At 36.6% G+C, this 25,337-nt stretch overlaps 1 protein-coding gene across 2 annotated transcripts in view; it reads left to right on the top strand.

The window, feature by feature from the left end:
* Window positions 1-25,337, top strand: part of Mesh1 (Metazoan SpoT homolog-1) — a 55,244-nt gene that overhangs the window by 17,859 nt on the left and 12,048 nt on the right. The window lies entirely within an intron of this gene.

The raw sequence follows: 25,337 nt of genomic DNA, 5'->3' as shown, positions 1-25,337 counted from the left end.
AGAATTCGGGAATGGGTGGATAGGAATATGATATCTTATGAGAGGCAACATGGCTTTGTAAAGGGTCTGTCATGCCTTAGTAATTTACTAACTTTTTACACGCAATGATTCTGCTGTATTTTGCAAAAGCATTTGACCAAATGCCACATAGAACTTTGTTACACAAATTAGAGCAAATGGGGAAGGAAGAAAGTAGTATCAGAATCTATATATGACTGTATACTCAGGCTAAGAAAGATAAATCAGGATAAACCATCATCAGGCAGGATAGTATCTGTCTCTATCCATACAGTGGATAGGAAGTTGAAGTTCAGAGGGTATATTGCAAAAATTAACAGAGTAACTCAGAGAGCATTATTTTGTTATTGAAGAGCATATTGACAAACAGAGAAAGGAGGTTATTATTTCTCTTTATAAGAATTTCACATGAGCATATGTGACTTACTGTACATGGATTTGGTCACTTGATGATGAGGAGGTTCAGGATCTAGAGAAAAATGATTTTATTTATTTATTATTATTGCATAACATCTCCAAAGAGTCTAAGGACTCATCATGGGAGGGCATTCTACTCCACTATACTCACTCACCATCTTTCCCCCCTACTTAATTCTCCAACTACTACTACTACTACCATAACAACACTACTGCTATCAACACCATCTACTGCCTACTACTATTACTACTACCACCCACAGTATTTTTTGTCTGTAAATTCTGTGTTCTCATGGCTGATTTGTCTGTATGTAGAATGAAAAAACCAAGTTTCTGGGAGAAAAAAAACCTGCTACTTCCACATAGGATTGGTTAACTCACCTTCAAATAAAAATGCTCACATAAAGATTCTTCCCATCACGATGAGAATCAAACTCAGATCTTTTCCAGTCAAAGAGTGCAACGTCCCATTGTTCTTCCAATTGCGCTCTGGAAATGCTTTCATATGGTGATATTGGGTGGTTTGTGGAATGCTTCTTCCAAGGTCATATTAAAGGTTTGTAAGTTCAGATGTTGGATGATAAGCAAAACAATAGAGAATATGACAGAAATTTATAGAATTACTAAAAACATTCTATAAGATTCATACATATGAAATATTTCAGTACATGGTGGGAGATGGGAAGTGTGAAACAAATGGTGATCCCAGGAATGAAATGTGTGTGTGTGTGAGAGAGATCGGCAGGGGAAGACATGACTATATGTTTTGCATACAGAGTGATGCAGGAGTGGAATAGTTTGCCAGTCTGCTGAATTGCTTTGTCAGTGAATAAGTTCAAGAGATATGATAAGTATTATGAGAACTGAATTATTTTGATTATTATTATTGTACAGGCACTTCAATGAAGTCTGAAGACTCATCATAGGAGGAGATCCAATTTATCCACACAATCTATCATACCCCTCTTTAAACCCATTAACAGATAAAGTACTAACAACTGACACTGACAACCCATTCCATTCATTCACAATTCTCTAAGTGAAAAATCTAGTCCTCATGCTCCTACTACTTTTACTTAACTTCCAGGGATGACCTCTTGTTCTGCCCCCACACCTCTAGCTAAGTGTGCTGAACATTTCCCCTCCATCAATCCTTCTATCCCATCCCCTCTTTTTTGCCTATCAACCAACTTCTGTAGTCCACACAACCTCCATCTATCCTCATAGGGAATGTTTCGCAGACCACTCACCATCTTTGTTGCTTGCCTCAATAGACCAGATCTGAGCATAGTAATCCAGATGTGGACATATCAAGGCCTTATAAAGAGGAATAACAACTTCCTTATCTCTACTTGTTTGTTCTTCAATTGCCAAGTAATGAGCCACCTTAGCAATATGACCTCTAAACTTCAACTCTGTTTACAACCTCCACTAAATCCCTAGCTTCATCTAGTAAACATTTTTCATTATAAATGTATGAAAAGCCAAAACACAGAAGTGAAAAAAATTAGGGTGCATATCCTTTTACCTGAGGTGCTGACTGACAGATCACAGCACACAGTCAAGAATAAAACATTATAATTAGCATGGATTTCTAATAACTGAACAAACATGTTTTATTTTTTATCCACTGATTGAGTTTTACATCACAAAATATTGTTTACATATTTGCCTTTTTAAAAACCCATCACCATAAGTTCTGTGCCAAGGTCACTTCATGGATGCAGAGGGAAATCCCTGGTTAAAGCAACCTTTCAAGTCAAGACTGCATGTGAGTCCTGTTACCAGGTAGAGGCAGTGTGGCTAATTACCTTGGTTACAGACAAATCTTCTGATAATATTGGATTCAACAGTTTCAAACTGTCAACTTAATTATATGCTGTTTCAGGTGTGATTATCTTTTAATAACTGAATAAATTTTATTTGTTTCCTGCATGTGATCCTTCCTTCTTCTTCCAGTCTATGTCTCTACAGTTGAAGTCCTACATCTTCTTCATCTTCTTCCCTCCACATCTTCTTCCCTCCCCAGTCTGTAGTAGCAACCACTTACAGTATATTTTTTTCTTACTGACCTGTATCTCACACACGATAGTCTCAACTATATTGACTCCTGCATGTATGCCTTCCTGCTACTTTTTTTGGCTGTAATTCTGTATCATCAATAATACCTTCCTTCCATCATATTCTTTCTATCTCTTGCTGTCCTGAAAAATATGCATTCTATCTCAATATCATGCTTCATCCATGAAGTCTCACTAATGCCTATAGCTTTTGGCTATAGGCATTAGTGACCATTCTTTCCATTCACGTGCAATTTGTTATCATATGGAAGGCCTTCTACCATCAAATTTACTCCATATATCTAATCAGAAGATTATCGTTTGTAATGAATCGTTTGTAATCATTAAAATTAACTTTTAACTCTTTCTCTTCTTGCATAACATACTGTAATCTCAATCTTCACACTTGAGAAACATGATTTTTTCATCAGGCTCTTCAAGAAGAATTTCTCTTATCATAGAATCTCCATACAGTTCTTTCATTACTTGTCTTTATTTGCTCTTTCATATTCTGCCTGCTCTGCTATATCACTTGCTAGGCATTTCTCCAGTCATTTGAATTCATGATTATTTAATGAAAGTGGGGAAGATTCCTAAGGAGGAGAAAGAAGGCAAAATAATACCTCTCCACAAGCATGGTTCAAGAACAGATGTTTCCAGTTATATACCAGTCTGTATATCTGCAGTTGTGATAGAGTGTTGGAAAAATTTATTAGAAATAGAATACAGGATTGGGGTGATGAACATGAGATTCTCTATAATGGTCAGCATGAGTTTGTGAAGGGGAGGGTATTATTGTTTTAGCAATCTGCTTGTGTTTTATGATAATAAGGTGATGAATGTGTTGGATAAAGGAGAATCATATAGAATGATATTCTTGGACTTTGCAAAAGCGTTTGATAGATTATCACGTGATTAGTAGGTGTAAAAGCTGCAGAGGATAGGAATATATAGTATATATTCCTATCCTATTGGAGATTGGCTCTCTGAATGATACCAGCAAGTTGTGTATGATGTAGCCATGTCTCAGAAAAGGAAGCTGACCAGTGGTGTGCAATAGGGTTCTGTTTTAGGGCCCTTGCTGTTTAACTTGTTTGTAAACAATATATCATGTGGATTGACTGGGGATCTTCAAATGTTTGCCGATGATTCAAAGTTAGTTATCATCTAGTTTTCATTGTGATGTGGAAACACTAGAGAGGATTCAAAGCCAAATAACGAAAGTGATATCAGGACTCTGGAGTGTTGTTGTGAAGAGCATTTGAGAGAATGCTCTTCTCTCAAAGAACAGCATTCTCTCACTTTAAAACAGTCAAGTATACAGTAATCTGTGAAAATGTGAATTATAGAGGTGGTTGGTGGATAGGAGGAAAAGAGGAGATATGATAGAGAATTTCAACTACTACTCTCATCAACATTTTTGTCATCAGTCATATTTTCACTATCATGCTTTATACTCAACCCACATTTCTTGGGTTCACTTTGGAAAAACCTTTTGTCACCTTCTCCTTCTCTCTTGCCCATCTTGCTTTCCCTTCCAGAGATCTTTCACACATTGTAAAAGATCTCCAGAAGGAAAGCAAATTCATTGTTTGTGAATTTCACACAAGGATTTTTGTTAGACACAATGTGTTTGTAAGATTATGAAGGGTACCATAATCAACACTTTAAAACAGAGTATACAGTAATCTGTGAAAATCTTTCTACAAATTCATAAACTGTACTTCACTCAAATAGTTCTGCTAGTGCACCATTCATTCTTTGCAGTGCTACCCTTAGACAAGGAATTGGGTACCTTGCCCAGGGCCCCCCCCTGCTTTAGAGAACCTGGGATATCACAAACAAAAAAATTCATCAAAGAGATAAAAAATGAAATATTCAGAATCAAAATCACATCAAATAATTTTTAACAATGACATGCCCAAGTGGCTTCCACTCTATACAATAAGAATCACATGGATGCCTCTGTCACTCAGGATTCATTAATTATAATTTATATTTTGCCTTTTAAACTGCTGGTTAGAGCAAGAGAGAGAGAAAGAATACATTAAACACTCATCCAACTAGGCTGGAAAACGTCGCCCATGTTTTCTTGCATGTGGTACTTATGCTTTCTTACTGAATATAATAAAAATAATTTAATGATAAAGTAATGTTTGCACAATCTGTGACACTGCATTATTTGCTATCAAACATAATAAAATAATTAGCATATAGTGCAATAAAGAAATTTAAGTAATAAATACAATAATTTTCTACTAATAAATTTCTTTGATGTCACTTATTATATTACCTGATACAAGGAGATTGAGTGGAAGATAAAGAAAGAAAGTCATTAGAATGACAGAACAAGGAAGAGAACAAAGGTGAGAAACAATCTAGAGATTGAAAGAATAATGAATGGAAGTGTGAGAGAATGGGATAGCCAGAAAAAGAGGAAATTAGAGGATGAGGGAGAGCTAAAGAAAGAGAGGAAGTTGAGTGAATGCAAGAGAGCCAGGGAAAGAGGAGGCCAAAAGAGAGAATGCCAAGGAAAGAGTCCAAAAGAAAGAGAGAGAGAGAGAGAGAATCAATTAAAGAGATAAAGCTAAGAGAATGAGAGGAAGACAAGAAAGTGGAAGAGAAAGTATGTGTGATCCAGTGAAAGAGGAATGAATGGAGCATGAGTATAATGCATGGAGATTCAGTGATTTCAAGTGTTCAGAGTAGAATGCTAAAGAGATACTTTCTCTGGGAATGGGGAAACAGTAAAGTGTGACTATGGTAATGAATGGAAGACAAAATGTGGATGGGATGATAATGACCTGTGAATCAGGTTGACAAAGATTTGTCAATGTTGGAGGCAGTATAGTAATGAGGATATGAAGCGCCTGTGGCAAGTGTCTAACTTGCCCCCCCTCCAACCCAAAAATGACAAAAATTTTGAAAAATTTAAATGTAACAAGTTATATTTTACTAAATGCAATATGTTAAATACTTACTATTAACCCCATCAAAATGAGTTGCAGCGTGTTGCAGAATTTATGTGTCTAAAGCGGTGTATTGCCAAAATTTAAAAATACAATATAAAATAGCGGACTTTTATATTTATTTTTATTTTTTACGTTTTGCACCTGTGGCGGGCACCTCTTTCGCCACACCATCGTTACGGCACTGGTTGGAGGTTGTGCACCAGAAAAGTCTGTGAGAGGGAAGACAGCAAGTTTGTTATCTTGGTATGATAATACAAAATTGAGGAAAAGAGTGATAATGAATGACATGACAGTGAAAATGTGTAGAAGAAAAGTCTGGAGTGCATCTTGAACATGGAAAAATTCAGGCATTTGGAGAGGTTGCTGTTCTCAGGGTAAGTGACAGTGTTGAGTAGTAAAAGTAGAGTTTGCTGGGGTGGAGGGTAGCAAGAATGACCTGTGTAGGGTAGTAGCTTAGGAGATGGGAAGTTGTATAGTATATCATGGGGTTGAATGGAGTCTTGGGAGAGCAGTAGATATGGAGAAAACATTTAGGTTTTGACATTCAACATTCAACACAATCAGATATTTATTGAACTATTTAGCTGCTAATATTTTACTAGTTTTAATCCACCATCTTCAGTGTATAAATAATTTGTCCAATACACAAACAGTAACATTTAATAGTGGGAATAGTTTAAAATTCTGGAACAGAACAACACAAAGAGCTAAAGTCCCAATTTGGCATCATCTATTGTTGAATTAAGTGAGGTGTACAAGTATTAATTTGATCTTAAAATGTCTCCCAGATTTTAGACAAATTAATATAGCCACAATTCAACACAATCAGATATTTATTGAACTATTTAGCTGCTAATATTTTACTAGTTTTAATCCACCATCTTCAGTGTATAAATAATTTGTCCAATACACAAACAGTAACATTTAATAGTGGGAATAGTTTAAAATTCTGGAACAGAACAACACAAAGAGCTAAAGTCCCAATTTGGCATCGTCTATTGTTGAATTAAGTGAGGTGTACAAGTATTAATTTGATCTTAAAATGTCTCCCAGATTTTAGACAAATTAATATAGCCATACTTGTTGAGGTTTGAGGAATGTTTCATAATAGCTGCTGATTCCCTAAACAGCCTCTCTGACTTATAACGACTTCTATGTGTAGCATTTTAGGTTTTTTTCTACCTAATCCTGTGTAAAAAGGAGTCTAAAGCTGGTCTGCCAGTCCCAACTTGCCATAATGATGGTGGCAAATGTATTTCTTATGTTTTCCAAGGCATATCGGCAGATCTCCTTGTGGTTTCATAAGTACAGGGCACTTCATATACTGCTGACTGTGATGAAGGACAGAATTTTCCCTTAGGTCAGCAGATGAGGTTGATACTTTGATATATGGTTTGAATGTGGTGTGGAGTTTATATTTATTAAGCACTAGATATCTTTTCAGCTGTGTCCTGAATATATGGACACATATTTTTATCTATGTTTGTGGGGCTGTCACCGTTGTTGAAAATATGTAGCTAAGTTACATGTGTTTAGCAATAAGAGCAGCATCATTAGTAGTAAGTACAGAAATTACAGTCTTAAAAAAAAGTATACAGTAACAAGTACATTGTTATAATCAGAACAGATAAAGGTAATTCTACTCTTATCATGAATCAAACAGAATATGATAACAAAATTCATAACCTACAAGATCATTCAACATACATAATTAATCAAAATCCTACTAATTCAGAAAAGTATCAAGTTCTTAAATTACTGAACAAAGTTGCATCTTGGCTCAAAGAAACTGATAAACTGCTGAGAAACTGCTCAGAAAAACCAGGCTCAAGTCTTTTCATGTAAAAGCCAGAATATGTGGACCAAGCAATTCACAAATTTAACCCCCCCCTCCACACCCAGTTGCTGATAGTATAAACAATCCTGCATATAAACTTACTAAACAGTTTGCAAAATTACTTGTCTCCCCCCCCACACACACACACCACCACCACAGGTGACTCTTAGTCACCTGTGTCAAAAATTCTGTTCACTTTAAAACTGTATTAAAGCAACGTATCCTAAAAAGATCAGACATAATGATTAACTTTGCCTTTATTTCACTATTTACTAATATGCCACTAACTGAAACCCTTGATTTGATCAAGTTCCATTTCTCCCCCAGACATATTCAAGTTATTCAAATTTACAATACATGTTGGTTATTTTATGTGGAAAGGAAAATATATAATCAACTGGATAGACAGCAGTGGGTTGATCCCTCTCCCATTTAGCCATTATCTGTACTGAACACTTAGAGAACCAAGCATTTGACACAGACCTACTCAAACACTATGTAGTTGACTATTTGACCACATGGACCAGATCCATTAGATAACCTTTTAGTGCATTTAAACAGCCAACATCCCAAAATCCACTTTAAATAGAAAAATAAGGAAATTACTGTCTGCCCTTCCTAGGCTCACATGCCTTTAAACTGTTCATTATTTTTTTCTGTTAATAGAAAGCTAGTACATACATACTCAAAGAGTAGTTTATTCAGGAGTAGAGTCCAAAAGACGGCCTGTGACTAGTGGTGTGCCGCAGGGTTCTATTCTTGGACCACTGCTGTTTAATCTGTTCATTAACGATATAGGGAAGGATCTAAGTGGAACAGTTCATTTGTTCGCTGATGATACAAAGTTGGGTAGGGCAATAGTGAATGCAGAAGATGTCAAAATCTTGCAGGGTGACTTGGATAGATTGGAGTTCTGGGCTAAGGAGAATGGATGTCAATTTAATGTGACAAAATGTAAGGTTATGCATTTTGGGGTGAAAAGATTAGCAGCAGTATACCACATTGGTGGAACTGTACTCCAGGAGATTGATGAGGCCAGGGACTTGGGAGTGTTGGTGGATAGGGAGATGAAGTTTAGGGGGCACATTGCAAAAGTAGCTAAATCAGCTCATCAACTCACTTGGTTGTTGAAAAATACCTTGACGAGCAGAGACAAGCAACTTATTGTACCTCTGTACCGAGCCTTGATAAGACCTCATCTCGACTACTATGCCCAGATTTGGTTACCTCGGTTCCTTCTTGATGGGGAGGAGGTGGAGAGGATCCAGAGGCAAGTGACTAAGATGATAGCAGGTCTATGGAATGAACCATATGAGAACAGGTTGAAGATTTGTGGGTTGTAGAAACTAGTTGATAGGCGGAAAAGGGGAGATATGATTGAGACATTCAAATTGCTAAAGGGATTCTGTAGGATTAATTCAACGGATATTTTTGAGATCAGGACTGGTGGTGGGAGAACTAGGGGACACCTATGGAAGCTGGGCAAGAGTGTGGTTAGCAGGGGTGTTAGAGCTGGGTTCTTTACTTTTAGAGTGTTAAACGAGTGGAATAAGCTGCCAGAGTCTGTTGTGGGTGATATGACGGTGAGCGAGTTCAAGGCAAGGTATGATAGATACTGTGAGAATGTCGTATAGTTGTGTGGGCATGATGTTTAGGGCCTCCCTCGATGAGTCTAAGGACTCCCTGGAGTCGCCCGAAATAATAATAATAAAAACTGTTATTTTTCAGGAAATAACGTATACTTTAATATTAAAATTAATATTTTAGTATACGTTATTTCCTGAAAAATAACAAATTTGAGTGCATGAGATTGTCCCAAATTTGGGAAGCACTAATCCTCAGATTTTCAGCCCAATGGCCAAGGCTGCCCAATCTAGTCCACTGGGCAAATGAGGCTGAAGAAAGGCAACCAAAGTTGGGCCCAGAGTCCTAAATAGCATGCCCTAGTGGACTAGATTGGGCAGCCTTGGCCATTGGGCTGAAAATCTGAGGACTAGTGCTTCCCAAATTTGGGACAATCTCATGCACTCAAATTTGTTGAGATTTGAAAAATCCTAAGGAAATACAACCTTACAACCACTTAACAGACCACATAAAAAATTGGCATTTCTAGACTTACTGGGTGTCTAGTGGTAGATACTCAGTAGGTCTAGGGTCCTTTGCAGATGCAAACTGTCCGGCTATGGCCAAACATGAAGGACAGCCAATATCAGAATTTCTGAATACAAGGACTACATCCAGTTCCACCATTACAGTCCCTCAGGACTTGCTGACCATGCTTTGGAGACCCACCATAGGGTACACTGAAGAAGACCACTCTATTACACCTCAGCAAATGCAAATATGAGAAGCTATTCCTTGAATCTGCCTCAGTTCTGAGAAACTTTCCAAACCTCAACAAATTTGGGTGCATGAGATTGCCCCAAATTTGGAAAGCACTCATTCTCAGATCTTCAGCCCAACAGCCAAGACCACCAAATCTAGCCCACTAAGAGATGCCATTTAGGACCCTAAGCCTGAGTTTGGTTGCCTTTCTTCAGCCTTATTTGCTTGGTGTTAGTGCCTGCGTGCACGTTATTGTGTTTTGTGATCCCTAATAATGGCAATGTAACATTGTCGAAATATAGGAAAGTATTAATTAAAATTATTATAATTAATATTTTAGTATATGTTGTTATTTCCTGAAAACTAATAGTTGTGTATAACCAATGTGGCCTAGCCTGTCTACGAATATTTACACAAATAATCACCCCAACTTTTCATCCCATAGTATGGTATCCTACAATAACACATAGAGCTAGGATTATCTGTTCCAGTGACAGTGCTCTTACCATGAGCTTACCTACCCCTGCCACACAATTTGAAACAGTGGCTCTAATTCCTCCCCCCTTCCCAAAACAGCTAAAATACTAAATGCCTCCATAATTATCCCCTACTCTAATACAGGACCAAAACAAAACTGTTACCATCCCATGTATTCATGGCACATTTGAAAAGATATCGTTACAGTTTTAAACCATTCTGCCATTTAACTCATTGTGACTGTGACAAACTGTTTGTTCATCTGAAGATGCTGGGTATAAACCTAGCAAAATATTAACATCTAAATAATTAACTAAATATCTTATTTTCTTTTTGTGAGAAGAGAGCAATAATAAATATGGGATTGATGCAAATACAGAAAATGCATGTATAAGCACAAGACTATCAAGAATAAAAGAAGGGTAAAACAGATGGTGTGGTATTACTTACAATGATTTCAGCCTCTTAGCTTAGAGAACTGGAAGGAAAATGGTAACTGTTGGCTTTGTGGGTGTCATTCAATATAGGTTGGGTAGGACAAAGTAGACTGATGATTCTATAGACTAAGGAACATAGATGGAAATGTTTAGGCATTCATTGTTTAGGAAATATTTGGGCAATGTATAACAAGTACAAAGCACTTGATCATTAGGGAGGATATTGACTATGGTAATGTAAATTGGACAGAGGAGAAACAGCATATAGTAATAAGGAAACTGATTTCTAGAAAACTATTAAGGATTTGGATTGGGTAATAGCATCAGAGATACTGATTATGAGTAAGATGTCATCCTTTACCTAGGTGATGAGATTAACCATGCAGACTTGACTTGGGAAATGAACAGGTCATCATGTTGGAGGTTTAATGGAATATTTACAGCACTAGGAAGGGATTAAAAACTAATTTTAATGCTTCCAATATTTCATATGGAATATCGCCAGCCTGGTTGGCCGAGTGGTTAGCGTATCTACTCTCCACCCAAAAGGCTGCGGGTTCGAATCCTGCTGTGGGCATGGATGTTTGTAATTGTCTGCAAAACTGGTGGTGGTCAGTAGATGGCATTGTTGTAGATTATGCAGTGGAGACGGAGAGTTGTAGAGTGGGTGCCCTCCCTTGATGAGTATTTTGACTCCCTGGAGGTGTCACATAATAATAATAATCATAAATTTAGATTGGTCCAAGAAAACTATTTTTAACCAGCCTGGTTGACCGAGTGGTTAGCTTATTCGCTCTCCAGCCAAAAGGCTGCAGGTTAGTGGAATGGTGGAGACCGAGAGTTGTAGAGCAGATGCCCTCCATCGAAGAGTCTTTGGACCCCCTGGAGGTGTTATGTAATAATAATAATAATAATATCAATCACTGAGACATCTTCAGGGATTACAATTAACTATTGTAACACACACTCAAATACTACACAATATTAAATGAAACATGTGGGTAACTCTAAAGTTCTATCTAGGTGGTGCACCCTCTATTAGCATTTATAGGTGGCCTAGGATATAAAGTGGGACCTCTGATAATTAATGTTTCCCAAATTTTGGGAAGTTTTATACAACCGTATTTATTTAAAAAATATTGTAAAACCAGTCTTTCTTTTTTGAATTTATGATGGTGGAGCATGGTGTTTTTTCTCCAGGAGATCTGTGGATTGTATCCAAAATATGGTCTACAAGGCCAGATTGACCATAATTGTGATTGCAAATGTATGATTTGTGTTCTTCTAAACGATGGTTGCTGATCTACCTGTCTGTCCACAGTAAGCCAGCTTGCAGGAACAGGGAACTTTATATACTCAGCACTAGTATATAAAGTTCCCTGTTCCTGCAAGCTGGCTTGCTTTGGACAGACAGATAGACCATCTGTTTACAACCGTCCATTTAGAAGAACAGTCTGGTTTATGATTTCACGGGAGTGTTATTGTGTGATACTAATTGCATTATTTTCATTTGTAAAATAACGTTATGGTTTCAACTTTGGAGGAAGAAGGGCAGAATAATGAATCAGGTGATATAACAGAAGTAGTACATGGTATGAAAAATTGTTTTAATGATGCATTAAAAGTATTGTTGAAGGATAAATGTGAGAAGAGTACACTATTTATGAAATAGAAATACTGTGAAATCATTAATCAAGTAACGAAAGCTAAAACCCAAACAAAGAAAGACAGTGGTAATTATCATTTAAGAAGATTTGACATCATCATCTTTGGTGGAAGAGAAAAGTTAATAATTCTGGTCAGCGAAGATAATGCTACAATTTTGTATTGTAGACAATGCCATCTCAGACAGCATGTAAAGGAGGGCACTCAAAAATCAAGAATTTTAGATCTGATCATTTCATAAGAGAATGTAATTGTGAGTGGATTTTGTATTTTTCTCCAGTTGGTGAGAGTGATCATGAAGTAATCACCTGGGTTGTGGCTAGCCATATGCAAACTTCTGTAAGGAAAGGATATACCTGGAAGTACAAGGTTGGTGATTATGACAAGCTTAGGAGACAGCCTGAGACCATAGCATGGAATGAGGAGTTGAGCAGTAAGGAAATAAATGCTGCTTGGGAACTGACAAAGAAATGCATAACAGTATCAATGCGTGAATGTATTCTGAAGGTCAAAAGGCTGAATAAGGTAGGTGTAAAATGGATGAATGAGTGACTTAAGCATGAAATCTCAAAGAACTCACTTTGGAGGCTGTACAAGATGAGTAATGGTAATAATCAGTTACGTGAAAAAGTATGAAGAACAAGCCAGGAGAGTGATTCATTTGTTAAGGACAACAAAAGTGTTGTATGAGCAAAATTAGCAAATCAGATGAAAAAAAAAACCTTAGAGAGTTTTTTTAGATATGTGGCAAGTAGAAGGAAGAATGATTTTGGTAAGATGATGAAAATGGTAGAATGGTAACTCCTATAGAAGACATTGTTGAGGTATTCAGTGATGAATTTATAAGGATGTTTCATCCTCATCAGGGCAAAATCATGAGAAACTTAAGTTAGAGGACATAAGAAAGGATGGCTTTTGAAGCCATCCTTTCTTATGTCCTCTAACATAAAGTATTTGAAGGAATAAATAACTTTAATGGAATAAGGCAATAGGATTTGATGACATATTACCACACATATCTTAAGGGAATGTTCCAGAGAATTTGGCAGTAGCATTGACATGCCTGTTTAATAAGAGTCATACAATAGCACAGGTTTCAGAGACTAGGAAGAAGATAAAATTGTTCCATTGCATAAGGCTGTGGCTACAAATTATAGACCAACCTGTATATCTGAGTTTGTGGTTAAGGTACTGGAGAGATTGCCCAGAGCTAGGATACAGAAATGGGTTGATAAGAGCAATATTTTCTGTGTTGTTATATAGTATATATTTGTTAAAGAGGGATCCTGTTTTACCAACTTACTTATGTACTATAACAAGGTGAATCTATTTGTCCAAATGTCTTGAATAAGGAGATTCATATGCAATGGTATACTTAATTTTGCAAAAAGCTTTTTGATAAACTGCTACATGACAAGCTGTTAAATAAACTGAAATGGATGGGATTGGATAACAGATTAGTGAGTGGTATCAGTGACTGACTGTCAGATTGGTATCAGAAAGTTGGGAAGAGGAGGTGCAGTACCCCAAAAGAGGAAAAGTCACTAGTATTGTGCCACAAGGGTCTGTATTGGGGCTTCTGATGTTTGTTTAATTTGTATATTAATGATATTGAGATAGGTTTAACTGGTGATATGCAACTGTTTGCCGATGACCAACAGTTCAGAACTGGGAAGAGATGCAGAGTTAGGCAGATGTTGTGAACCTTACAGGACAACTTGGATAGATTTATGAGTGGGCAACAGTATGGAACTGTCAGCTCAATATAGAAAAGTAACAGGTTTTGAAATTTAATTTATTTCCTACAATATGATGCATAGAATACGTTTGGTGGGGGAGCTTTAGAGGAGATGCCTCGGGGTGATGGTGGATAAGGACCTGAAATTCGGGGATCACATTGCTCAAGTTGTGAAGTCATCACATTAGATCGTGGCAATGATGCAGAGGATTTTGTTATACAGAATGAGGTTATGATCCCACTGTGTAAGGCCTTGATCAGTCTTCATATGGATTATTGTGCACAAATTTGGTCACCAGCTTTTCATGGTGATGAGGATATGTTAGAAAGGGTCCAGAGAGGATTCACAAAGATGATAAGTGGTCTTTGGAATATGGAGTACGAAAACAGGTTGAAAGAATATATGCAAAACCTCATGAAGAGGAGGAAGGGGAGATATGATTGAGACATATAGGTTAGTCAGGGGTTTTTATCAGGTTAACATGGAAGAAATTTTTCATGGAATGGGAGAGGGGGATAGAACAAGAGGCCATCCCTGGAAAATGTATGAGTGTGTGAGCAGAGGAATAAGGAGTAGGTTCTTTGCATGGAGAGTAGTTGGCAAATGGAATGCATTGCCTGAGTGTGTTGTGAATGTTGACACATTGAATCAGTTTAAGGCACGGTTGGATGAGCCCTGTGTGTGACAGTGTGTACCTCTCATGATGAGAGTCATCATGATGAAGATATGGTTGGATGGGCATTGTATATTGATAGTGTGTATCCTCCACAATAAGTCTGACTCTATGGAGGTCAGATGTTAATAACAGTAATAATAATAATTTATCAGGTTTCTTGGGCCAGTAGTAATCTTGATAAGTAGGGGAGACAAGAGATCTGGGGTTCAGGGGCGAATGCTGGTCTTGAAATTCACGCTTGCTCTTGTTATCATTCAGGGAATGAGAGATGTGATTGAAGTCTGATTAGTGGAATAATGAATTACTGACCATTTAAAACTATATACAGGTAACCCTCATATAACGTGGATGTTAGGTTCCTCAGAAATGCCGTGTTATATAAATTGTGTTATGCGAGCCTCAGATCACATAGAAAAAGTAGGGTTATGTTCCAAAATCGTTTTTTTTTAAATTATATAAACAACAATGACATATCCAACAAAAAAATATTTTTATTTAATTCAGGTAATTCATGTAAGTTAAGAAAACATATAAACTATGAAACAAATACATACTATAAAAATTACTAATTGTACTTAAACTTCATTGCACATAATGCATAAATGTTTTAGGCAAAATAAAATAGTGCATATTTTAATCTTTCATAGCACGAGGATTTGAGGATTGGTTAATAAATACTGGTTTTGTCATGTAATCACCTGATGCATTACTACAAAACAGTAGAGTAATTCTATCGTTGGAAACTTTGAATCCAGGAGCTGATCATTCATTTTTCGAAATATAGGTGCGTTTTTTGCATTTTTTTCCAATATAACCTGGATTCATCCGCATTGAACACCTGGTCTTCATTTATAAACTTGGAGAGCTTTTTGTTTAATAAGATTTCCATCCATAGGAATTTTCTTTTGAGGTGCAATCTTCTATCGAAATCATTAGAGATTTCTCCATTTTTCCATTAGAATATCGCATACACGAGCAACGTGCTTTGCACTTATCGTTGACCCAGCAATAAACACTTTCTCTGATTTTATGTTCATTTTGTTTGCTTGTTCGAATTGTTGATTCATTTAAATTCAAAGTCCCTGCAAAAACTCCTGGTTTTTCTCCATTTTTCAACCGATCCAAGATTTTGAATTTTTTTCTTCGAGAGAAATGAATTTTGTTTTCAATGTTGGTTTATCCCTTTCATTGCAGTTTGTGGCCATTACTATAAAAATAATTTTTTACACCAAAAAAGTAAGCATTACATATTGTATGTTACTCACCAGAAAATAAAGTGCTCAGCTTGAGATGAACACACTTATGATATTTAATGTGCTTTCCTGGCAGAAACGAGGACAATTTTCAACAATAAACGTTTTATACGGTAAATAAACAATTGAGGTACTTGTGTGCTAAAGGGTATTTCTCCTAATATAAATTTGCTACTTATAATTACATGCAGGATACAGGCAGACAAAAATTTAACAAAGGTAAAATTTGATTTTTAAGGCGCGCGATGAAAACATATGAAAAGATAAAGGGCTACTAGAATTTGTAGACCGCGTTGTATAAGTACCACGTTCAACAAGGGTTACTACAATTGTAGACCGCGTTATATCGAAACTGCATTGTATAAGTACCGTGTTATACGATGGTTACTTGTATTTAGAAATTTATGCACAGTTACATACAAATGCAACATTTATTTTACAAATGATATTCTATCTTTTTCAATTTAGCTACTTGAATACAAATTCTACCCTACGGTTCTTTTTTATGAACTGGTCAATAACATCCTCATAAAAAGTGGGTTAACTTAATTTTCCCAAGCAACATGCACACTTGTAAAGGCTGGCTGAAGTTCACTGGCTAGAGCTACTTTGACTGCATATGGCCTGTGTTTAAGCAGCAGGGTGAGATGACATGGAGGGAGCAGAAATGGCTATGTACATGCATGAAATCACAGTGCTGAAGCGAGGACCTGGATGCTCCCACAACCGAGCAAGCCAATGTAGCTTGACTAGCGTCGGCCTTCGATACACAACGCAAAGCTCAATTATTGCCACGCAAGCTTAAAATGTCCTCTGTCTACAAAAATAAAATCCTAAATGGAATACTTATAAATGCATGAATTTATTAACAAATAAATATTACTTCTTTCTCAATTAATGAGCTTGCATAGCAAGCATGGAGAATTCACCACTGCTGGGGTTGATGATTGATAGAAACCTGAAATTTAGAGGACATATTGCAAAGGTAGTGAAGGTAACACAGAGGATTGCTGCAATAATGAGAAGGACACTGACCTGCAGAGATGAAAGGGTTATCATTCTGTTGTATAAGACTCTGATCAGACCACACTTAGACTATTGTTCTCAGATCTGGTCCCCAGGATTTGAAGGGGATAAATGAACTGTGGAAAGGGTATAGAGGCACGTAACAAAGATGGTTTCAGGACTGTACAATGTTAGTTATGAGGATCAGCTGAGGGAGTGTGGACTGCAGAGTTTGGTGGATAGAAGAAGGAGAGGTGATATGATTGAGACTTTTAAACTGTTGAGAGGTGGTTATAAGGTTGACACTGGGGAGTTCTTGCGCTTGGTTGAACAGTGGGAAGGAGTTATGACAAGGGGCCATCCCTGGAAGTTACGAAAAGAAACTATGAGAAAGAGGGTGAGGAGTGGTTTCTTTGCATGGAGGGTGGTTAAACCATGGAAGGCACTGCCTGATAGAGTAGTGAGAGCGAGAACGGTCAATGTATTTAAGGAGTGGTATGATAGACTTTGTGTTTCCTAAGAGGGACCTCCTCTCAATGAGTCTTGATAAACTTGTGTTTCTTAGAAAGGACCTCCCGTGATGAGTATTTGGACTCCATGGAGGCCTGAATAATAATAATAATAATAAGATAAATATTCTGCAACATATCATTTTTGTAAGTGGAATCCAGAAGTTTTTCATTACACTTATTATATATTTTTTATTACTCTTAACAATTATATTTATAAAATGATACTTAGTTGGTTATTAGTTAAAATAAATAAATTTGAGTAAATAAAGAAATATATTTTTCCAATTTGCGAAAAACCTGTATGGAGTGCAAAAAAAAAAATTAATAAATAAAATAATATATATATATATATATATATTATTTTATTTTATTTTATTCAAATTCATTTATAGAACTGTTTAGTTATTAATTTCTTTGAATTTTTGAAACAGCCGCAAATTGATTACATGTTATAAATTTCAGTATTTAGAATTTTTGATTAATTGGGCATTCATACTGTGGTCGACAGATATACAGAAACAGGAGGTTACTGCTTTTATTTTTGGTTAAAAAAAATTATACTTATTGCAAACGTTATGAAGACATTTCAGAGAATTGCTGCAATTATTGAGGAGGACTATGAGAGATAAAAGTGTGGTGGTTCCATTCTATAAAAATTTGATCAGACCACACTTGATTTTTGTAACAGATCTGGTTACTAGGATTTAAATGGGGATGAACTAACCTTGGAAAGGGTGCAGAGATAGATGACAAATATGATATCAAGACTACAATCACGATTATGAGGGCATGCAGACTTTAGAGTTTGGTGGATAGAAGACAAAGAAAGATATGATTGAGACATTTAAGATGTTGAAAGGTTATTATCATATTAACACTGAAGAGGTTTTTTTATATGGTAGAATGATGGAAAGAAATGAGGACAAGGGGCCATCCCTGGAAGTTACAAAAGAAAGAGTAGTGTGTAAAAGGTTAAGAAGTAAATTTTTCCATCAAGAGTGCAATGCATTGATTGAGAGGATGGGAAAGTGCAAACAGTGGATGAGTTTAAGGAGTAGACTTTGTATTGACTGGTGCAGACCTTCCACGATGAGGCTTATGATTCCATGGAGGTCAAGATGATAATAATTATAATAAAAGTTGCACTTGACCTTCTTCCCCCCCCCCCACTAGAATGCTTACATGTACCACTGCTCTCTCTCTCCTTATCCTTAGATCCAACATACGGTAACGATTAGATCTAAGGATAAGGACATACTTATGCCTCCAGAAGAAGAGCTAAAAAGATAGTGTACATATGCTCACTCAGAAGTATGTCTAACCATCTGTAGATATTAAGTGATTTTGAGAAGTCTATAATTAAAGTCGATAATGTCTGTGTAAAAATTAACAAGGGAAAATTATGTATCAGTACTGAAATGTTATTATTAGATGTATATAAGATGATATATGTATTAGAGCCATGTCAAAACAGTTCGGAGTTGCGGTAACCAATCGGCCGCTGTTATGAGCATGACGTAGCCATTGAGAGGGGGCGCTTGCATTTACAATATAAGGTCCTGCACGAGATTCAAGCGCTCTCTTGTTTTCTGTTCCTGCGTTCCTGATCAAAGTCCTGGATAGCTGTGGAAGCTTACTGCCAGTACCCAGCAACAATCTCCCGGTTGCTGTACGTGCCGTGCCAAGTATAGTCACCGAAGGAATGAGGTCGGAATTCCAGTAAAGAGCCATTGGTTAGTTATGCCAACGTGTAGTCAGCGAAAGGGGAACCTTTCGAAAACGATAGAAGTAAGTCGCTGATGCCATGAGAATACGTGGTGAGAAAACACGGAAGTATAATCAAGGAAACCTCGGCAACTCCGTGAAAAGACAAGAATGGTAATGTACAAGTTTTCATACTCATTTTGAATAATAACCAAAGAAGGAATAGGAACCAAGGAATTAGGGAGCTCCACACATTTAACTTTCATATAATGCCTAAAGGACTGTTTTTGGACTAATCTGTCTATGTCTAATAAGCTAGTGCCACTCTAAGCGTATGCTGAGAAAGGAACCAAACCTTCGAACTGTTTATTTGGAAGAAACACTTATGATATTATGTTAGAAATTAGCTTGAATATTAACTAAGTTGGGGGAGGATAAAAGCCTGAGCATAAATAAGAATATTATCCCATGTTAATACGTCTGATATGCTCTACATAAGGATTGTATATAACTATGTGCATGTGTTGTTTTTATATGTGAGAACTGAGTAACTCTGTGTGAATTAACCGAGTCTGAACATAGTAACACAAAAGAGAGTGTGGCACTGTTAGATTAAATTTAGGAGTAGAAATTTTGGATATCTTAACTTAAAGGAGAGGGGGGGGGGGAGTTCAGACTCTTTAGTATTGAAATTACTACATAAAATGTATATATGCAAGTGTTTAAAATAAATGTATTTCTTTAACCCAAAGTTCATGAGTCTGTCGTTTTCTGAGATTTGAATTGCCACTTATTAAACCTTTGGACCTGCATAAGTAAAGGGGGAACCCATTGCCATAAGAAAAGGGGGAGACCACGACTGCAAATCACGTGATCCCTTTAATATTTTGAGTTGTTTAATTGTGTATCAGAATTCAGTTGTCGGCTGGCGCAGTCGTTTTAAACAATTATAAATTTGTCGGCAACGGAATAGCTGATGTCCTAAAGTGCTAGATAATAGAAACTGCAGAAAATAAATAAATTAAAAGGGACGAAGTCAAGACGTAACACTGTAGTTTTAAGTTTGCTATTGTGAGAGACAACTGTGTAATTTTTGCTCTCTTAAATATTTTTTCTTCAGTAAAAGTATAAGTAGAAACAGATTTTTGTTACTGGCTTATTTCACTTGAGCGAGTCAGTAAAAAAAAAAAGTATTGAATAACTGATGCCTTATATATAGAATCGAGAATATTTAAATGAAAATGTTAGTGTATGTTGTATCAAATGTGGGAGTAGTATTTTAAGGTAGAGTGAAATGTACAGAGAGTGAACATCGTTTGTTAGGGATGAGCGATGTCTAGAGAAAGAAAAAAAAACCAAGCTTCCTTTGGGACCAAAAGCATCTGGATGTGATGTATTTGTGCTAGGAAATACTTGGAGATAAATGTTATTGTGAAAAGTCTCAGTTAACAATAGAAATGCTGGTCATTTCTATTTTTGGGCATCATATTTTATGAAAATAATCAGATCCTTAGAGAAATAAGAGAGGGAAGAAGATCTTTTTTTTTTATGGGGCTCCCACCCATGAAAGGTTGTATGCCTACACATTAGTACCTTGGGTGGGCTAAGAATTTATTTTTATTTCTTTTTTCCCTTTTCATTTTTTTTTTTTTTAAATCCAGAAACCATGCTGTAGAGACCAAATACAGAACTGTCCCAAGTATTAACAACTATCCAGGCTGGGAATTTTAGATGTTCTTGAAGATTTGAATCTTTGAGCACTTCAGGGTTTGACAAATAAGAAAGAGGAATTAGGTTCTACTCTTATTAATGAAAATATAGATAGTTTGCAGCCAGTAAGAGAAATTCATTGATGTATAGGAAAAAAAGAGGACGACTTTAAAGGATTAGCCGTGTAGCATTCCTGCATTAGAATATAAATTTGATGCCATTCAGCATGACATGAATAAAGGACTGGGAAGGTGACCACTCAACTGCAAAAGGCATATGTTTAGTCACATAGAACTGGTGCTTGCTAGCAGTGTCTTGATACCAAACCTAATCTAGTCTCACAACTAAAGTTTCTCAGGATTTTTTTTAAAGGTTTGTGCCCAGTTGGGTGACATATAGAGATTAAGCATGCGATACAGAGAAGAAGGGCATTGTGGAGGCAGCATAAGAGAAGTGGAAATAACCAATTCCATGAGGTCTACAAAGACCAAACAAGGAGGGTGACTTGGTTGGTGACGGTAGCTAAAGAGAGGTATGAACAGCAGTTGGCTAATGAAGCCAAAAAGAATCCTAAGGAGTTCTTTCGATATGTAGCCAGCAAAAGAAAGAATAATTATGGAAAGATGACATTGATTGGAGAAAATGGTATAAAGACAGCTGATGCAGAATGTGTGGTGGAGATACTTAATGAGCAGTTCATAAAGATCTTTCAATCTTGTGAATGTGACTTCACGGAGGGATTGAGAGCAGTTCATGATGAGGAAGAGAGACTGACTGTAGGTGAGCAAGAGGTGTATGAGGGAGTTGAGTAAACTAGATGTTAATAAGGCTGTAGGACATGATAATATATCACCACGTATTCTGAAAGAATGTGCCAGAGAGTTAATACCTGCCTTGACATAATTTTTTAATATGAGTCTTGCACTCGGTCAAGTTCCTAAGGTGTGGAAGGAGGGTAAGACTGTGCCACTTCATAAAGGAGGTGATCGAACTCAAGCATCAAACTATAGGCCTATCTCAGTGTCAGGTATTGTGGTTAAGTTGTTGGAAAAGCTTGTGAGAACTAGGATCCAGAGTTGGGTTGATAATAATGGTATTATCTTTGATGGCATGGATTTGCTAAAGGGAGGTCATGTTTTAGTAATCTACTTACTTATTACAATAAAGTGACTGTACCCTTGGACAGAGGAAAAGGATACACAGTAATATACTTGGATTTCGCAAAGGCTTTTGCTAGAGTACCTCATGATAGGTTAACAGTCAAACTAGAGCAGATGGGGTTGGATATTAGATTGGTGCATTGGGTTGGAGACTGGCTATCTGATAGGTATCAAAAAGTTGTGTATGGGGAAGCGATATCCAGAAAAAGGAAAGTCACTAGTGGAGTGCCTCAGGGGTCTGTTTTAGGTCCATTACTGTTTAACTTCTATATTAATGATATAGGTGAAGATTTGGATGGAGATATTCAGTTGTTTGCAGATGATGCAAGGTTGGGACAAACTATGAAGGGCAGTGAAGATGTTGTGGCCTTACAGAAAGACTTGAATAGATTGAGGGATTGAGCATGGAATGGGGATGTGAGTTCAATGTTGCAAAATGTAAGGTTTTAAAATTTGGAAAAACAAAGATAGGATGCAGAATTTATGCTTGGTGAGAATATATTGTTGGAGGTAGAGGAAATAAGAGATCTGGGGGTGATAGTGGATAAGGATCTAAAATTTAGAGGACACTGACGTGTAGAAGTAGGGAGATTCTTGTTCCGTTGTATAAGGCTTTGATTAGACCACACATGGACTATTGTGCCCAGATTTGGTCACCTGGTTTTCAGAAGGATGAAGAGTTGTTGGAAAGGGGCCAAAGGAGACTGACTAAGGTAGTTTCTGACCTCTGGAATGTCGAGTATGAGGAAAGATCGAGAAGATGTAATTTGCAGAATCTGGTGGACAGGAGGAAGAGCGGAGATATGATAGAGACCTACAAGTTGGTGAAGGATCAATGTTGGAGAAGTTTTGCAGAGAATAGTGGGAGATCAGAGGAGAACCAGAGGTCATCTCTGGAAACTGTGTAAAGAGGGTGTGAGTAGATGAGTGTGAGGCAGGTTTTTTCGTGCAGAGTTGTGAATGATTTGAATGCTTTGCCTGAGAATGCGGTGTCTGCAAAGAGTTTGAATGTGTTTAAAACACAGTATGATGAGCTGTGTGTGTGTGTGTGTGTGATAAAAGGACCTCCCAGATGAATCTTTTACTCCATGAGGTCTTGGGGTGGCAATAATAATAATATGCAAGAATTCCCAACCCACTCCTACTGTGTATGAAGAGTCCATTTGTTAATCAATGATCAGATACAGCCCCTCCAGGCAACATAAAAGATAATTGCTAGTAGAATAAAATTTGATTTTTTAATGATACTTGTGACATAATGATTAGAAATATATACACATTAGCACAAGAATAATGTTTAATTTGCCAAATATTTCACTGAAGATGGTCTGTAATATTCAGACCGAAATATTTGGCAAATTAAACATTATACTTGTGCTAACGTGTATATATTTCTAATTGCTAGTAGTTCAAATTAATTTTGGCAGAACTGTTTGTTCAGTTTGTTAATTATTATTTCTTGTAATTTGTCATGAAACCAAACGAATTGCCATTTTTGTTAAAACACAGACTTAGCCTGGTTGGCCAAGTGGTTAGCGTATCCGCTCTCCAGCCAAAAGGCTGCGGGTTTGAATCCCATCGTGGTGTTACACCCTGATATCTTAAGAATATAGAATTCTCAGCTATCATGGTGTAACATGAAGAATAAATAAAATAAATTAAAAACCCTGCATAAAAAATAATTTAAATTGAATTAATTAAAAGAAAAAGAAAGATTCTTGTATCCAATAAAATATATAAAAGGAATAAAAGTTTTGTTAAACTAACTAACAAAAGAAAGAATATATTAATATTGTGAAATGATTTAAATGAGAAAAGTTAAATAAATAAGACAGAAAAGGATTAGTCATAAAAGATGGTATGTGAGAAGCTAGAGATTAAGTTATTAAGTAAATTCGTAGAAAAATTTTGGAAAGGGGATTAAATTAGAGGCTAGCAAAAGAAAACAACAGACTATCGCTCAGGGCCGATTCCCGGATTGAGACATCGTTACGGGCTCGCCGATTAAATGACGTTTGTCAGAAAAACGCCACCCTAATTGGTCGGTGAAGTAAAAACAAGTAGGGGCGGAGAAAAGAAGTTAGAAAAAGTGCCGTTAGGAGAACAGGTATAAAAGGGTTGGAAACCCCCCCCCCACGAGGCTTTTTTTGGTTTTGGTTTGGATTCTGTTCCAGGAGAGCCCTATGCGAGCTCTTTCTTAGGAATTTCACGATGTTTTCCTGAGTGGCGAAGTAGGAGTTATATCTTCACGCCACAACACGGAAATGAAAGTGAGCGGGATTTCGATTCCGTATTTCCTGTGTGAGAAGCAAAGAATGCTATATAATCGAGGAAAAGAAGGCATATTCTTTGTGTTCCATCTTCAGTGACAACTACGAAAAACAGAGAGCTATAAAGAAATCGATGTCCACGTGGCGAGCTGCACAGCCGATATATAGATGATTCAAAGTGTTCGGAGTTACGAAAAGTTAAACCAGCATAAGTCTAGTTTAATTCCAAAAGGAACGTAGGAGAAGCAGATTATCGGTGAGGTTATATCAAGATAATTCAATCAGAAGAAGGTAAAGATCCATATGAAGATCCCAAGAAAGAAAGGTACTGTGAAATATCTCTAATGTTAACTAAAAATGTGTCTGTAATAAGTATCATTATTCTAATACGGAACTGTTCAAGTGACCAAGGAAAATTTATACTAGGACTTTAGTATCTGACAGATTATATATTAAAAGTAAGCTGGCTAGTGTTAATGTTATGTGAATAATTAAGTGTCCTGAGAATTTTGCATGTCTATTGTTAATGTATAAGAAAGTTAAAATGTCATAGTTTTGTGTTAGTGCAGAAAATGGTTTAGTTAGTCTACTTAAGTTTGAATAGTTAAATAGTGTGAATTAATCTTATTTGTCCATGTCAAGTGAATTTATGTGTTGAATTGTTATGGCGGCATGATCGTATTACCCATTGAAGGATCATAGCCTAATTACTTGAAATGAGCTAATGTTAGTTTGTAAGTATTTTGTTTAGCATTAAATTGAGTAATCAAAAAAATTGAATTGTACCATGTTAGGGAATTTAATAAACCTTTGTTCAATGATAAAAGAGTTGTCTGAAATTGCTGTCCAATGCACCACTTGAAAAATTACGAACCTAATCACGTGGGAAATTAATGTTAAGAAACGAGATAAAGTGTTACGACTGCAACATAGTTACACTTTTAGACATATTTGAGTTCTTTCTCCTTGTTTTTGTATATAACATCTTAAACTAAATATCCCAAAAGGCACAGTATAAATACAAATATTAGGGGTACTAAGGGGAGAAATAACTTAGATATTAGTATAAGTTTTGGTGATATCTCGAGCGTAGATAAAAG

This window comes from Typopeltis vanoorti, chromosome 5 (genome assembly GCF_054136105.1).
Source record: "Typopeltis vanoorti isolate ZY-2024b chromosome 5, IOZ_Tvanoo_1.0, whole genome shotgun sequence".
In the NCBI taxonomy this organism is placed as follows: domain Eukaryota; kingdom Metazoa; phylum Arthropoda; class Arachnida; order Uropygi; family Thelyphonidae; genus Typopeltis; species Typopeltis vanoorti.
This window is presented reverse-complemented; position numbering and strand designations above follow the sequence as displayed.